This window comes from Mugil cephalus, chromosome 4, assembly GCF_022458985.1.
Source record: "Mugil cephalus isolate CIBA_MC_2020 chromosome 4, CIBA_Mcephalus_1.1, whole genome shotgun sequence".
NCBI classification, from domain to species: Eukaryota; Metazoa; Chordata; class Actinopteri; order Mugiliformes; family Mugilidae; genus Mugil; species Mugil cephalus.
This window is the reverse complement of record NC_061773.1, coordinates 1,866,196-1,880,663: the sequence shown is the minus strand read 5'-3', so window position 1 is coordinate 1,880,663 and position 14,468 is coordinate 1,866,196. Positions and strand designations below refer to the sequence as shown.

Here is a 14,468-nt window from a genome sequence, read left to right as displayed (position 1 = left end):
AAAGCTTCACAGATACGTTTACACAATGGAGAAATCTGCAACAGCTTGACGTTTAGGGAGGTGAGCGGGAAAACCAGTCTTTGAAAAGAAGTACACTCAATTGTGGGAAAAATGAACAGCTCTGGAGGTTAAACACTTTCTCTCAACACAATACTAGTGTCAATCAGGGGTTGGACAGAGAGGTTACACAGAGCTCATGCTTGGAAGAAGTCTACCACAAACTGGAACCAGACGCTATGGATGCTCTGCTCCTCATCAATGATGTCCTTATTTTGTTTGATCATGCAGTTGATAGGCCCTCAGTGCTGGCACATGCGATGGATTACACAGGGATGTTTTTTTTAAAATGTTTTTCACCATGTAAAGTGTGTTCATCCCAGTTAGAGTGTGAACACTTGTCTTCAACTTAAAAAAAAACAAAACAAAACAACAAAAAAACAAAACACTATTTGTCTGACAATAAACACACTTTGATCATTTGGAGCGAGAACAGGCACCGTGAACCGAAACGCCCGCTTCATCACTCTGCACTTTAATTTTCTGCACGTTTTCCTCCTGACAGTAAATAGGAAAGTAAAAAATTTGTTTTCTTGGTCTTTCCAACTATTTAGTCATCTTTCTGTTTGCAAAGCTCCAGTGTGTAGGTTCAAATCAAGGTGATGTGTGTCAGCTGGAAAACAGGCTGTGGAGGATTTTTACTTCAAGGACGAGTGTGTAGGATTTATGTGGAACTACCAGATTGTCGCAAATTACATTTTGGTTAGTGTATAATCACCTGAAAATATAAATGACCCTTGTAGGAGCTGTATATATATCTAATTATATAAACACCAGCTTACAGAGGGCTTTATTCACACTTTTGTGTTTTTGCATCCATCAAAAGTTCATCCTCTACATATGGGCAGCACACATGTATCAGAAAGTACCAAAAGGAAAAGTGAAGAATTCTTCAGACTATTTATTGATGGATTAATCTACACATTTTTAATATTTCAGTCGGTAGTGTTGGGGCTCATTTTGACTGCTGTATACACTGTTGCCTATCTTTATCTATAATAATTCAAAATAAAGTTAATTCAAATTTTTAGATTCAAAATATTTATTTGCAGTAATTTATATGTGATCTTTTCAAATATAAACAGTGAAATAAAACCTACATATATTGGGATAGATGCACACAGTGGCAGAAAACAAAACTTCTCCAGTAAAGTACAAGTACAAGCACAGTACTTGTGTAAATATTCTCAGTGAAATTCCACCACTGGCAATAGGTGCATAAATTTTTCTTTTGTGGATGTGAGCATTACTTATTGGTCACTCTTTCTCACTATTTTACTGAAATCTATTTTCCATTGTCAACGCAAAATCAAGCAAACACTCACTTTGTTATGTTCCAACTTGCACAATAAAGATGTATTAAAAGTCTAGTCTGGACTTAGACATTTTGTGAGGGAAACAGCAACAAAACAAAAGAACTTTATTCAGATGTACTCGCGCGGATGTATCTATGGAGATTTAGCGGTGAGGAAATAAAAGAGTACAAAATTTTGGGTCTGAGTGGACAAAACTTCCCCTGAAAACAGCCAAATGTAAGGAAAACATGACTTCAGTGGGGACAATTAGCTGTAAACCATAAAACCACAATCGAATCTGGCTTTTTCTGAGAGAACGTAGCCAGAGATGTGCTGTCCTGAACACGCCGAGCTGAAAATGCACATACTAACACACAAACACCATTACAGACGAGAAAAAACACAGGCACCATCACCCACAAACAGCATAATTAGATTTTCCAACAAATGACCGTACTATATTTTATGTCTAACTGACATGTAAAAATGTCTTTTGAGGAATACAAATACTGCTCGGCCGTAAACCATCAGTGTCTTGACAGCCATCTTTTAACCACAAAATATTTCTGGCTGTGGTGAACACATATTTTCAGTTTATGCACGCAATTATGTTGTTAGCTTAGTCAAGAATGTACACATAGATGTATGCATTAGCCCTCAAAACATCATTTGATATCCATTTTCCATACATTATTCCTCAAAAATATGTCTCAAGGTGATTACTAGACATCCATGTTATTAAGATGATGCCAGTAAACGGACTCTGATCGCCCTTTCTTAAAGAAGTCTGAACAAACAAAAACTTGATAATCATGACTTATACTGCAGCCAGTCACTAGGGGGAGCTCTACTTGCTGTGGCTTCACTTTAGAGGATCTATTCCACCATCCATATTTATCCAGTCTATGTTTAAAGCCAATATTAATTATAGTATGTTATTTGACAATTAACTACATATCTCTGGATTTTAGACAATAGAAACAATTTCGCATAATTTAGCTTGGAATTTTGGAAACTGCGATGATATATACTCAATAGATAAAGTACATTTTAGCTGACATGAGATTATCATGGGCACTTGTCATAAGTGTCACATGACTGTGGTTTAACTTGAAGCTTTACACTGTATTGTGTGTAAGCAGTGCTTAATGACTGAGATGTCTGATGCCACGCACAATGTTGTCAATATATGCAGGCTACCCTGTGGCCTACAGAGGGTCTCCAGGTCAGAGCTGGGGTCAACTCCTGTTGCTCCAGGCTCAGCACCCATGCCACGGGTCAGGCCTTTGAGCCGTTTGGTAGGCAGCTTTCCATTTAGTATTAAAGTCAAAAGTGACACGCACACACATGCTCAATCTGTTTCTTGCTGTTCCTCCACAGGAAGGATTAGGAGCGCAAGAAGACTTGTAGCCAATACTTTAATACGATTAAAAAACACTGAGACGCTCTTCAGACACATTGGGACACATTCAACCATGAGTTTTGAAAAAAAGTGCTGTGAAAGCAACAATGACTGTGACAAGTGACTTCCAAATCTCTGAAGCCAATTCGGCATGTTGAACCGAACCACAGCTAGAGCATGGCTCTCACCAAAGCCTCCCTAAATAACTGTGGAACAAGAAAACATTTGTGTCTTGTTTCAAAAACAAGTAGCAAGCGCCCATTTCTTTGTTTCCTTTGTTTCCTTTCCTATATGTATATATATATATATATATATATACACACATATATACATATATACATATATATATATATATACATACATACATATATATAGAGAGAGAGACAGAGAGAGAGAGTGAGAGAGAAGAAAATACAATAGAATACAAAATGAAAATCAGCTGACACAGTCATCAAAGACAGACTTTTATTAATTTATTATTATTTTTGTATAGTAAGGAAATAAAAGAGAAAAAAGGCCAAAGGAAAGAAAGGAGAGAGGAGCCAGACATCCATCTCAGCCTGAAGGCCTGTCATTTCTTAAAAAGTGCAGAGAACAAAGATGAGATTGCAATGCAGTTAAAGGAGTCATATCCAACACACCCAAACACATGCACATGCAAGCAAAAACAGACTTTTCTCGTAGTTTCCTCTTGGCAAGATGAAACCAAAAGAAAAAAAACACTTAATCAACAGCAGATGAATCCAAATTAGATTTGAAAAGCTTAAAATGTCGAAAAAATCACAGTTCTCCACAATGCGATCTCCAATGCACAGTGCAACGCATTATTTACACCCATTGGTTTATGCCCTACTTGTACACATTCCTTTGGAAGTGCTGATGAGCATTCCTCAAGACATTAAGGAAAATTACTCTGGAATAGATTTCTCAAGAGTTTGCTAGAAGAGCTTGTGGCGAGGCTCCGCAATCGGAGTGCACAGCACAAAGAGCGGCACGGTGTGAGCGCTCGTCACTACAGTGTGAGCGAACGGATAAAGCTCAGATCAGCTGGAAAGAAGCAGTGGGTCTACAAATAACATCTTAATCACAATCATCAATCAAGCAATGCATCTGTATTCTATACACAGCACATGGCGCACAAAGGATGCTATTTGAAATGATTCAGACTGTATATAAAGAGCTTGTGTTTCATTACAGGGGGGGTCACCAAGTTTATTCACACACACACACGCACACATTTTCTGACACACACACACACACACACACATAATGCAAAGCAGCAGCAGCAGCGATCAGACACACAGCAGATTGTCTTGTGATATCCGGACTAGCCGATTTCAGTGTTTCCATCCAGCTTATGTAATTGTGTGGATGGGAACCTGTTTATATAACCTTCAGGGGGGATGAGTGACTGAATGTGTACATACTCAGGTAGACTAGACCTACGCTGCTGTTTGTGATGTTGATGGCGTGATCCATCAACTTTGACAGCCAGCCTGTTGGCTAGAACCTACAGGCTACAGCAACCACTTCGTCTGCTGCTGCTGCTGCTGCTGAAAAACGTTCTGAGATAGTTATACAACTCGTGTTTTCAATTCAAACTGCCCAACACTGACATATGAGACTTTGGTGATAGTTTGTAGTGAGTTGTGTAAGAACTTCTTCTCGCGTTCATGTCATTGTAAAAAAATCTGGGGAATTTCAACACCCATTTTAGCTATTTATGTTTTTTTCCTTTGTGCGAGATCATGATCAGCCATGAATCAGAGTTTGCTGAAGCTCGTCAGGAATAAACAGAGAGATACACTCTCATTAAAACAAATGAGGACACACACACACACAAACACACACACACACGTCCACAAGTTTTCATCTTCTCTCACAGAGCGGCACTGGAGCACACGAGTGCTGATCAGCTTTCATTCCATGCCTTATCATGTTTCTGTTGTTCTTTCTCCCTCTCTCGGAACCTCTGTTCTCAATTAAAGCTGTCCTCAGGAAACTCAATATCTCCGTTCACGCCGTCCCAGAAACGCACACACAAACACACACGCATACACTGAATCAGAGGGAGCAAGAGACAAGAGAAACACATCTCACTCATGCTCTGACATGTCCTCTGTGTGTCTTCTTTTCCTCACAAAGCGCCCAGAGAGTGAAGTTAGAACCAGAATGAGAGCTAAAAGTCGACTCACCAGACGTGGGATGTGGACACCACACGGGCCGGTGGTTGGTGAGGGGGTTAAGTCAGTGGAGAGGCGAGCTGAGAAGGAGTGTGGTGGTTGCGTTTGTCAGCGAGAAGTCCCTCTCACGACGATAGAGCTCAGCCTGTTGCATTCCGCCTCTCTCTCTTTTTCCCGTCTCTCTCTCTCTCTCTCGCTCTAACACACCCTCTTTCCCTCTCTCTTTCTCTCTCTCTCTTTTCTCCTCCTAAAATCATTGTGTACTTTGATTCACAAACCCTGCCTTTGTCACGTGATCTAACACTTCAAATATACAGCACATTTTTTACCAGCCACAGAATGCCCGAAGGCAGGGAAAACAGGGTCCAGAAAGCTTAGGTTTCAACTTGCCCCCACCCCATCCCACCACTCCACCACCCACCACCAACTCCCTACCCCCCCTCTTTCTCTTTCTTTTCTTTGTCTCGCAGTCGCTCTCTCTTTACCTTCTCTCCATCTACAGTGTACTGTCAGTCAACACTTCTTTGTTAGATTTCAACTGTGTGACTGTTGTTTTGAATTTCTAAATTTGTTCCTCCTCTGCTCACCATCCAAAGATAGGCCCACACACACACACACACACACTAATGAAACAGTGATTAACTCACAGACATACACAAACACACATGCTGCTAAAGGGCCGCACACCTTTGGGGATATCAGTATCAGTGCTTGGCTTTCGCTCCGTGTTTACAATGCCTCGACTGTGGGACTACGGCCAGCCAATGTGGGAGTCCGGGGGGCCTCAGGCCAATCAAGGGCCACTCAATGACTTATTGTGACTAAATATCCCTGATGGAAAAGAAGTACACCCTCACAGCATCAGTGTCCTTATGACTCAGGATGATGGAAGGAAGACTTTAAAATGCAACATCAATTCTCTCATAATGGGCAACACTTTCAGACACTAGGGGGCAATTAAATGAATAATGCAGAAACTTGTTACATACAGTCACACAAAAGCCTGGCATCTATATACGTTGGTTTCATTAAATCTCCAAAATGCAAATGACTATGAGCTGTTTTCCATCTTGTCTAGCCCGAGAAGTACAAAGGGCCATTCTCCTGGCCGTTTCCGCACCTTTAAATCAGTTCAAGTGGACTCTTTTTCCTCCTACAGGATTTTCCTAAGCAAATCAGCCCAGCGGTTTTCTGGTAAGGAAGCATTTAGCGGAGATACATCTGAACCGTGATGTGATCAAACCTGGCCAGTCGGGCCTTGAGGGGCAGAGCTAACTGCCTCTTCATGTCAGAGATAAAACTGTCTGCTACCGTCTGACTGACTCGCCTTGGCAGGCGAGTCCACTCACTACAGGCCCATTCACAGCAGTCGGGTGTTTACCACGTACTCTTGAGTTACTTACTGCATTACATTCATTCTAGAAAGTGTAGAAATGAGTGACTAACCAATTACAACTTTCAGTAAAAATCCAAAATGCCAGGTTTATTTTCATGCAGTCAATATTTCTCCATTTCTCCAAGTCTCCGTGTTACCAGTTAAAATTGTTGTATTAAAAAACTTAAACTAAAAGTTTTCTTCACATTTTTAGACATCATGTCATAAAAATGCAACATTGCGCTGAAAAGGCAGACTCTCAGAATCTAAATGATATTCTCATGAAGTTTTCTGACAAAATATGCGAATTATGTTTCTGTGTGTTTTAATGGTGGAAAAAATTAATTGATATGAAATTGACATACATAATTGGCAAAAGAACGTTGTTAGTGGGGGCCTTTGGGTCCATGGGTTGAGGAGAAGGGCCTCTGTGGATCATCCTACAGATACTTGATCAGTTTAAGATCTAGTGAATTTCTATTTGAGTTGTTCCTAAAGTGTTTTTGTGTGTGTGTCTGTGTCAGGCTGCATCCTGCTGGGAATGGCTGCTGCCATCAATGAGTGTCATTGCTATGGAGTGGGGGTGTCTGGTCTGGTCTAGGTGGGTGATACATGTCCAAGCACACATGGTCAAAGTTATTTACTTCTCCTGTCAGTGGTTATAATGTTGTGGCCAATTGGTATATATGTATGTGTAATGAACAATGACAAGTATTGAATGTTTTAGTAAAAACTGTACAAATTTAGACAAATGTCATCATCTGTGTATGTCAATTTCAGACACTCTCATGACATCTTTATTCACTCGTCATGATATGGAACCATCTGGGTTTCACACACATTTCAGAAACAGTGTCAGTGAGGAAGGTGAAAGGTTAGCGCTGTTTGTGTTTCTGTGTCAGTAAAATGTGCCAAGAGGAGGGGAGGGTATAACATCTGACTGAGTGTGAAAGAAGCATTTGTGTATTTATGGATGTAAGTCTATAGGGCGCTCGGCATCCTTTCTCCACATGTTGATACATGCACATACGCATTCAGACACTTTCCGTCTCTCCTGCGTTTGCTCATGTTTAGTGTTAATGACTGTCAAAGCAGATTGACTCAGTAAGGAGATTAGGAAGATGAGAAGACTTTCAACGTGCCCCGCAGGTACATTTTTGGTGGTCCCAATAGAGACAGTCTAAAGATGTAGGGTGAAGAAGAAAGAACAAAGAAATGGAGGAAAACTGAAGAGGAAAAAAAGAGGAGCTTATAACTTTCTGCAGAGCTCGAAATGGGGCCCTTTTTGGCAGGAAGCAGTGGAGAAACCACAGAATGGTGCGACTCTGGAGTCGAGGGGTGGAGGAAGCAGGAGGGGGGCGAGGCAAAAGGACAAGGAAGCAGAAGAGAGAGGCGAGGAGGGGAGAAGAAAAGAGAGGGGTAAAGAGGAGGGTGCAGACGGCAGGTTTTAATCAGCAACAGGCTGTTGGTAATGAGATCACTATCCCTCTGCTCTCAGATTGATGTCATGTGAAGCTCTGTGGTGTACAGGGAAGCATGCAGAAGATGACAGGCATGCATGACATGCTGGCTCGCTTACTCTGGGCACACAAACATATGAGCATGTATGCACAACAGCAACGGCAGAGGTACACTCCTCCTACTAGAGCTGGCAAATGCCCACAAACCAATAAACACTGGCACCGGGACGCACGCAAAAAAAAAAAAATTAAAAAAAAATGCATGCATAACACACAAAGAACCTTTATTAATACACCACAACACCCTGCTCTTAATTTTCTTCAAGCAAGGAAAAGAGCTGACACAAATATAATCACACCCACACTTACACTATAAACACATTTCGGGTCCCAAGGCTCCTTTATGTCTTTTCTGTCTCTCAACTGGCTAAACATGCCTACACACACAAAGAACATACTGTACCAGTGGTGAGGGTTGGCTAGACTTGCAGGCAAAAAAAAAAAAAAAAAAAAAAAGAGGGAGCAAAGAAGGAGAGAAAACAAGGACTGTGGGGAAGGAAAAGAGGGAGGAAAAGGCAAAGGAGTGACACTCTGGGTAGCAGTTGTGAGTTTGGGGGTTATAAAGTTTACCAAACAACTTGAAGAAATAAAGGAAGCTTGTCAAAGCTGGCAAAATAAAAAATTATTTAAATTTTCCAACGGAAACCTGGGTATTTAGAGTTGTTTGCAGGGATTAGTGTTTGTGTCTAAGCCGGGGAAAGAAAGGAGAAGGGAAAAAGGAGGTTGGGGGCGCACATGTGCATCCAATGAAGAGCAAATAGTTTTTCCTATATAAATGTTCCCCAAAATTCAACCATGATGTCACCATGAACCTGTTGTGAACCCAACTCTTGTCAACTACCATTACTGTCTCCGTTCCCTGCTGCTCCGTCCCGCTTTACCACACTGCCTCTCCATCTCCTTCCACTCTGTCCCCATCTTGTTCATGGACTTCCAGTCTTTATCTTTCACCATACAGTGCTGTCTGGCTGCATTTTTCTTTTCAACACAATCTGCATGTGCTGCACCCCCACGCCCCACCACCACCACACATCCCTCCTTGTACCCAACCCCCAAACACACATATACACAGAAACTGCTCACAGCCATTTGGAAAGTCTCTGGTATAACAAGAACAGTTTTAATCAGAACAAGCTGGCATATTTTGGCCAGGACCTGCACTTATGGTAATTCAATCAGAAAGAAAAGGGAGAGAGAGAGAGAGAGCGTGTGTGTGGGGTGGGGGTGGCGGTGGGGGGTGGGGAGTGGGGGGCACTGGGAGGGTAGTAGAGTGTGAGACGGGGAAATAAGAAAAACAGAGCGAGGAAAAAGGAGACAGTGGGCGGACGGGAGGGTGAGGTAGGGGTTGAGTGGTTCGAAGGAGTTTGATCCACATGTGGAAGTGATCGTCTAATTACAGCAGAAACGTATAAGTGTTACTGCCTGCAGGACAGATGGTGATTGGAGACTGCAGCCGCATGAAAATGAGATGATTGGATGAGGGGAAATATTAAGATACGTGATTGGAGGAGGTGGACAGCGCTCTACCTTTGTCTTCAGACTGGGGAACAGGTCTTTTCTGTGACATCACAGAGGATTAATATATTGCATGATTGCAACATTCTAGTAAGATATGACAGACAACATTTAACCTGTAAATTGGTGAACCTTAGAGGTGCTGGTAGGCACATTTATCTCACCTGTATACACAATTAAGTCTGCTGTATTCTCTTGTTTTGAGTATGTGCCCTAAAGCAAGCTAACAAGCTAATAAGCTAATACACTGATCAACCACAACATTAAAACCACTGACTGGAGAAGTAAATAACATCGACCATCTTGTGATAATACAGTGTTCTGGACCTGGCATTGGTGTGGATGTTACTTAGACATGTAGCACCCACCAGACCAAACCAGACACCCCCACCTCATAGCAATGACACTCCTTGATGGCAGAGGACCCAAAGGACTCCACTAACAACATTCTCAACATTGCCAAACATCACAGGACACCCCCAGAGGGCCCATGTCCATTCTACACAATATTAGAAAGGTGGTCATAATGTTATGCCTGATTGGTGTATTTAACATGATTTAACTTATCTCTCAGCCAGGAAGTAAACAGAGGCTGAAACACTGACACCTAGCTCCAGTGATGCCCAATGATTCATACTAATTATTATAAATGTCTCTCAAAACCTCTGTTATTGCCATCTGCCTCTTTGCAATCCCCTTTTCATTGTTCTAATTTGTGTTACAGCATGCATTAATCAGTGGCTAGACTTGCGTAGCCAGGCCTAATACCCCACAGTACTGTGTCTGTGTTGGAAAATGCTTTGGCTGCAATCCTTATCACTCCACTATGGGGCAAAACTGCTCTTGTTTGTTGGTATTTCTTTCCATAATCACAATCGTATTGTGCAAGGCCAAGTCAGGGATGTAGCAACACTGCCCTAGTGTCAAGGAAGGAAGCACATGGGCAAGTGGGCACTACTGTCATTAAAATGGCAAATTAATTCCCTGAAAAAAAGAAAAAATGAAAATAATCCAGAAAAATTAACTAAAATATGTACAGTATCTTACTTACCATAATTTGATAACTGGTGCCTTAAAGGTGAAGCCTGGATCACTTGCATTAATCCAAGTGTGCAGATCCTCTTTCACATATATTTTGTTTTCTGAAATGATTGATTAAACAATGTACTGATCCGTTGTACTTCTCATGTGGTGTTCTTAGGGCCATGGCATATTCTGGTTATAGGTGCGGTGATTTTCAGATAAGGACGTCGAGAGGAAGACAAAAGAAAGTAAAAAGAATTCACAGACAGACCCTACACTTTTAGATGATGGTTTTTGAACACACTAACACGGACTCTAAAAGGTGGGGAGCTTCATGTGAAACATTCATTCACATTTGGGGGCGGCTGTGGCTCAGTAGGTAGCACGGGTTGTCCATGAACTGAAGGGTTAGCAGTTCGATACCCCAAGTGTGCCATATGCCGAAGTGTCCTTGAGCAAGATGCTGAACCCCCAGTTGGCATTGGTGTGTGAATGTGTGTGTGCTTGTGTAAGCGAATGGGTGGATGTGTCTCTGACTGTAAAAGCGCTTTGAGTACCTTTGAGTAGGTAGAAAAGTGCTATATAAGAGCAAGACCATTTACCATCTATGTAAATAACTGATTTCTATATTGGATGACAATTTGCACAATACTATACACATAATACTATATTTTTCTATCGTACACATATTTATTCAGTTCAATTCAGTTTCATTCATATAGCATCAGTAACAATACAAATTGTCTCAAAATGTTTTACTGAAACCTCCAGTGCAAGACTGAAGGCGACAGTGGCAAGGAAAAACTCCCTTTTAACAGGAAGAAACCTTGAGCAGAACCCAGCATTATACTGTCATTCAGATTTATATTTAGACTGAAGGCTCATTTAGAGGACTGCAGGACATAGATACCGTAACCTACTCACATAGCCTACACCGGTGTGAGCCATTTATGGGCGCTCTCATCAGTTTAGCTCGCTCTGTAACAATACCACCCAACCACTAGTTAGCGTTTTGTTTTTTTTGCCATTCGGGCTAATTTTTTTTGGCAATGGTGACTGACTTTCGCAGAAGCTGAACCTCTTCAGTTAACCTTTCCTTGATGTGTTCCATCTTTGTTGATCCTTGCACTCTGCGTCGCAGTGATGTACAGATTGATACTCAAATGTTGATACTGATACCAGGTCTTTATGCTCCAAAATCAATGCTCAAATCAAAATATAAATACATTGAAACAGCATTTTCATATTTTATATGGATATATTCTCTGTTTTTTTTGTTGTATTAGCTCGGCCATATAACATATGAGTCCACTGCCTCAATATACTTCTGAGTTTCAAATAAATAAATAAATTACTCTGATGTCTTGTATTGTTTATGAAACTATGATTTGAAATATACTATACTGTACTTTATGCTATAATACTTTTTGTTTGTTCGTTTTTTTAGGTTTACCAGACACATTAGTGTGTATTTACAAAAAGTATACCGATACCAGCCTGAATTTTACTCAGTATCAGATCAGAAAGGAAATCAGTGGTATCGAACATCGCTACTGCGTCGCCACGACACATTCACATTTCTGGGGAGGTGCACTTCAGTTACAGTGATCAAATTAACACAGAATCCCAAACTGCATATTAGGCATTTTTCTTTTTACTATTTATTATTTATTTTTTTATCTTTTTAAATACTGTTTTTGACGGTTTCTACTAAGCATCTTGCAGAGCTGCAAAGTAAATCTTGTTTTGCTATCCAACCCGTGTGCTTCTGTGACAATAAAGGATATTCTGTTGTATTATTCTACTCTAAATACATGCCTGACAGAGGCTTTGTCCTGACTGTCTACATCCGGAGAGTCTGACTGCTTGGGGGCTGATGATCTCCTGAGCTTAGTAAATATTTTGCAAAGGATCTGACAAGACAGTGTGACAGCCATTATCTCTGGATAGTGTTAAAACATACAGACATGAGTCTAAGTTTAAATAGTATTGTTTTTTAATACAGTTTGTAACAATACAACAGAAAGCGGATTTATTTGTAAAAGTGACATCAATAATATTTTCCTCCAGAGCACATTTATGATCAGTTTCTATTCACGGGTCTTAAACAAAAGTCAATCCATTCATCCGCTTGGGTACAGTGGGGAGGTAGATGCCTCCCTCAGGATAATCTGGCACCTTTTCACAAGAAAGCACTCGTCAACAGATCTTAGCAGATCTTGGCTGCCTACTGCAATATCTGTCTGCCTGTCAGAAGATGTAAATGCCCTCTAGGGGGTAAACAGGGACAAGTATCAGCTATAGGCTGGTTGTTGCTGCTGTCATAAAACTAAACTTTTGTGCTGTTTACCAGGGGACTTTTTGCATGTTCATCAGTGTCTCGATGACCTGCAGGCCTTAATAAAGGAAATGGTTTTGTTTTTAAGGTTCATAGCTGCTTCTTCTTTTAGTTTTATTGTAAGCAGCTGTTCCCGGCATTCCCTCCAGGCAGCCATACTTATATTTTTGTTGAATTTATGCCATTTTTGGAACAAGTCACCACAGTGCTCAGCCTCATCTACAGAATAAGCCGACTGTTATTCAACTGCTGATTTGCCAGTGAACCTCTTCGTTTTTTCCTATTCCACATATGAGCTGTGTTGTGTCTTAGCTGACTACCATCCACTATGTTCTTTATCAAAGTTATGGCAATTTTAATACTACTAGCTGTACCCCATTCCAGTCGTGAGGCTGGTGTTGATCATCTAACCTTCTACAACCGCTTATCCTCACTAGGGTCACAGGGGTTGCTGGAGCCTACCCCAGCTGGACAGGCCGCCAGACTATCTCAGGGCTAACACAGAGACACAGAGGGGAAGTCAGAGAAGGATCAATATCTAATCATTGTTAGCTAGCATGAATATTATTATAGGAGACGTTTATTTTGTTTATTTTTCTGATCCTGTTGTATTCAGATCTGCAATACGGTGTCTAATAATCTCTCATTATCTCTGTAGATATTTGTATTAATATGAAAACTGAAACAGAGTAAAAACAAGACAATAATTTGCTATTTTGAATCTGAGAACATTGCTATGATTATTCAAATAGAGATTAATATTTCCATTAAGTCAAACTGGGATTCTTTTACTGGAATGACCTGACAGCAAACTTACACGCAAAATGGTAATAGCAGTTAAAATGATTCCATCCAAAACAGCCATTGCATACACAAACACATGAATTAATGAGTGTCCTAGCGGAATGAATGCCCCAGGTTTTGAGCTGTAGATTGTTATGGCAGTAAAATATATAGTAATCCCAAATATACACAAAAAATAAGAACTTTATTGCCATCAACATTGCAGTCTCAAAATTGAAAAGGTAAACAGAGTAAATTGAGTGAGTAAAAATAAACACATACATCATGATAAAATTATGACAGTTTAAGAAATTGTCGATGTAACTGTCAGTGTTGAATAGGAATCAGTGAGTGATAGAGCTCCGGGCACTCATTCTCCCAGGTGTTACCTGGAGAAGTAAAAACAGCCACATGACTCAAAAATCTTGCAAATGTAGCGCGGCCTGTCGCTGTGTTTTGACAACCACTCAAACATGGAGGCCTCAACACAACGTGTGCGTATTCTACAAATAGAGTGACGGGCCTCTGGCGCCCATGTTTTATGGCTCTAATTAGAGCACCAGTGCTAATGTGGAGTGTGCACAATTTAGTCCTTCCTGCAGCTTTGATGCACAAACATCCACACCTATGCTGTGTTTAGTGTGGGCAGAGCAGAGCCTCTAAAAGCCTTTTATTTAAAACTAGGGAGTACTTAATTGACCAACCAAATAAAAGCCTGATGCATAGCTCACAGACCAGAGCCATATATTAGAGAGAGTCTGGCCAACTAAAATCATGGGCGCCATGTAAGATACATCGGAGGGAAGATTCTACAGTGTAAGCCTACGGGGCGGATGTGCTATGTTGAAATAATTGTATTATTTTCACCATAATATAAATGATATTGCCAATGTCTGTCAGTGTATAAAAGGCTCTCACTTAAATATCCCTGCATTTACGTACTTTAAATGTAAAATGCTTTGTTACCCAATCACCTC

At 40.8% G+C, this 14,468-nt stretch overlaps 1 protein-coding gene across 2 annotated transcripts in view; it reads right to left on the bottom strand.

Annotated features, from left to right (window-relative positions):
- Positions 1–5,202, bottom strand: part of LOC125006573 (retinoic acid receptor gamma-A-like) — a 33,047-nt gene extending 27,845 nt beyond the window's left edge. Inside the window, exon 1 of one of the 2 annotated variants that reach the window (XM_047582726.1) lies at positions 4,950–5,202. The gene's annotated coding sequence lies outside the window, so the exon portion shown is untranslated. The remainder of the gene's footprint in view (positions 1–4,949) is intronic. The other variant, XM_047582723.1, reaches the window with a different exon arrangement.
- Between the last annotated feature and the right edge of the window lie 9,266 nt (positions 5,203–14,468).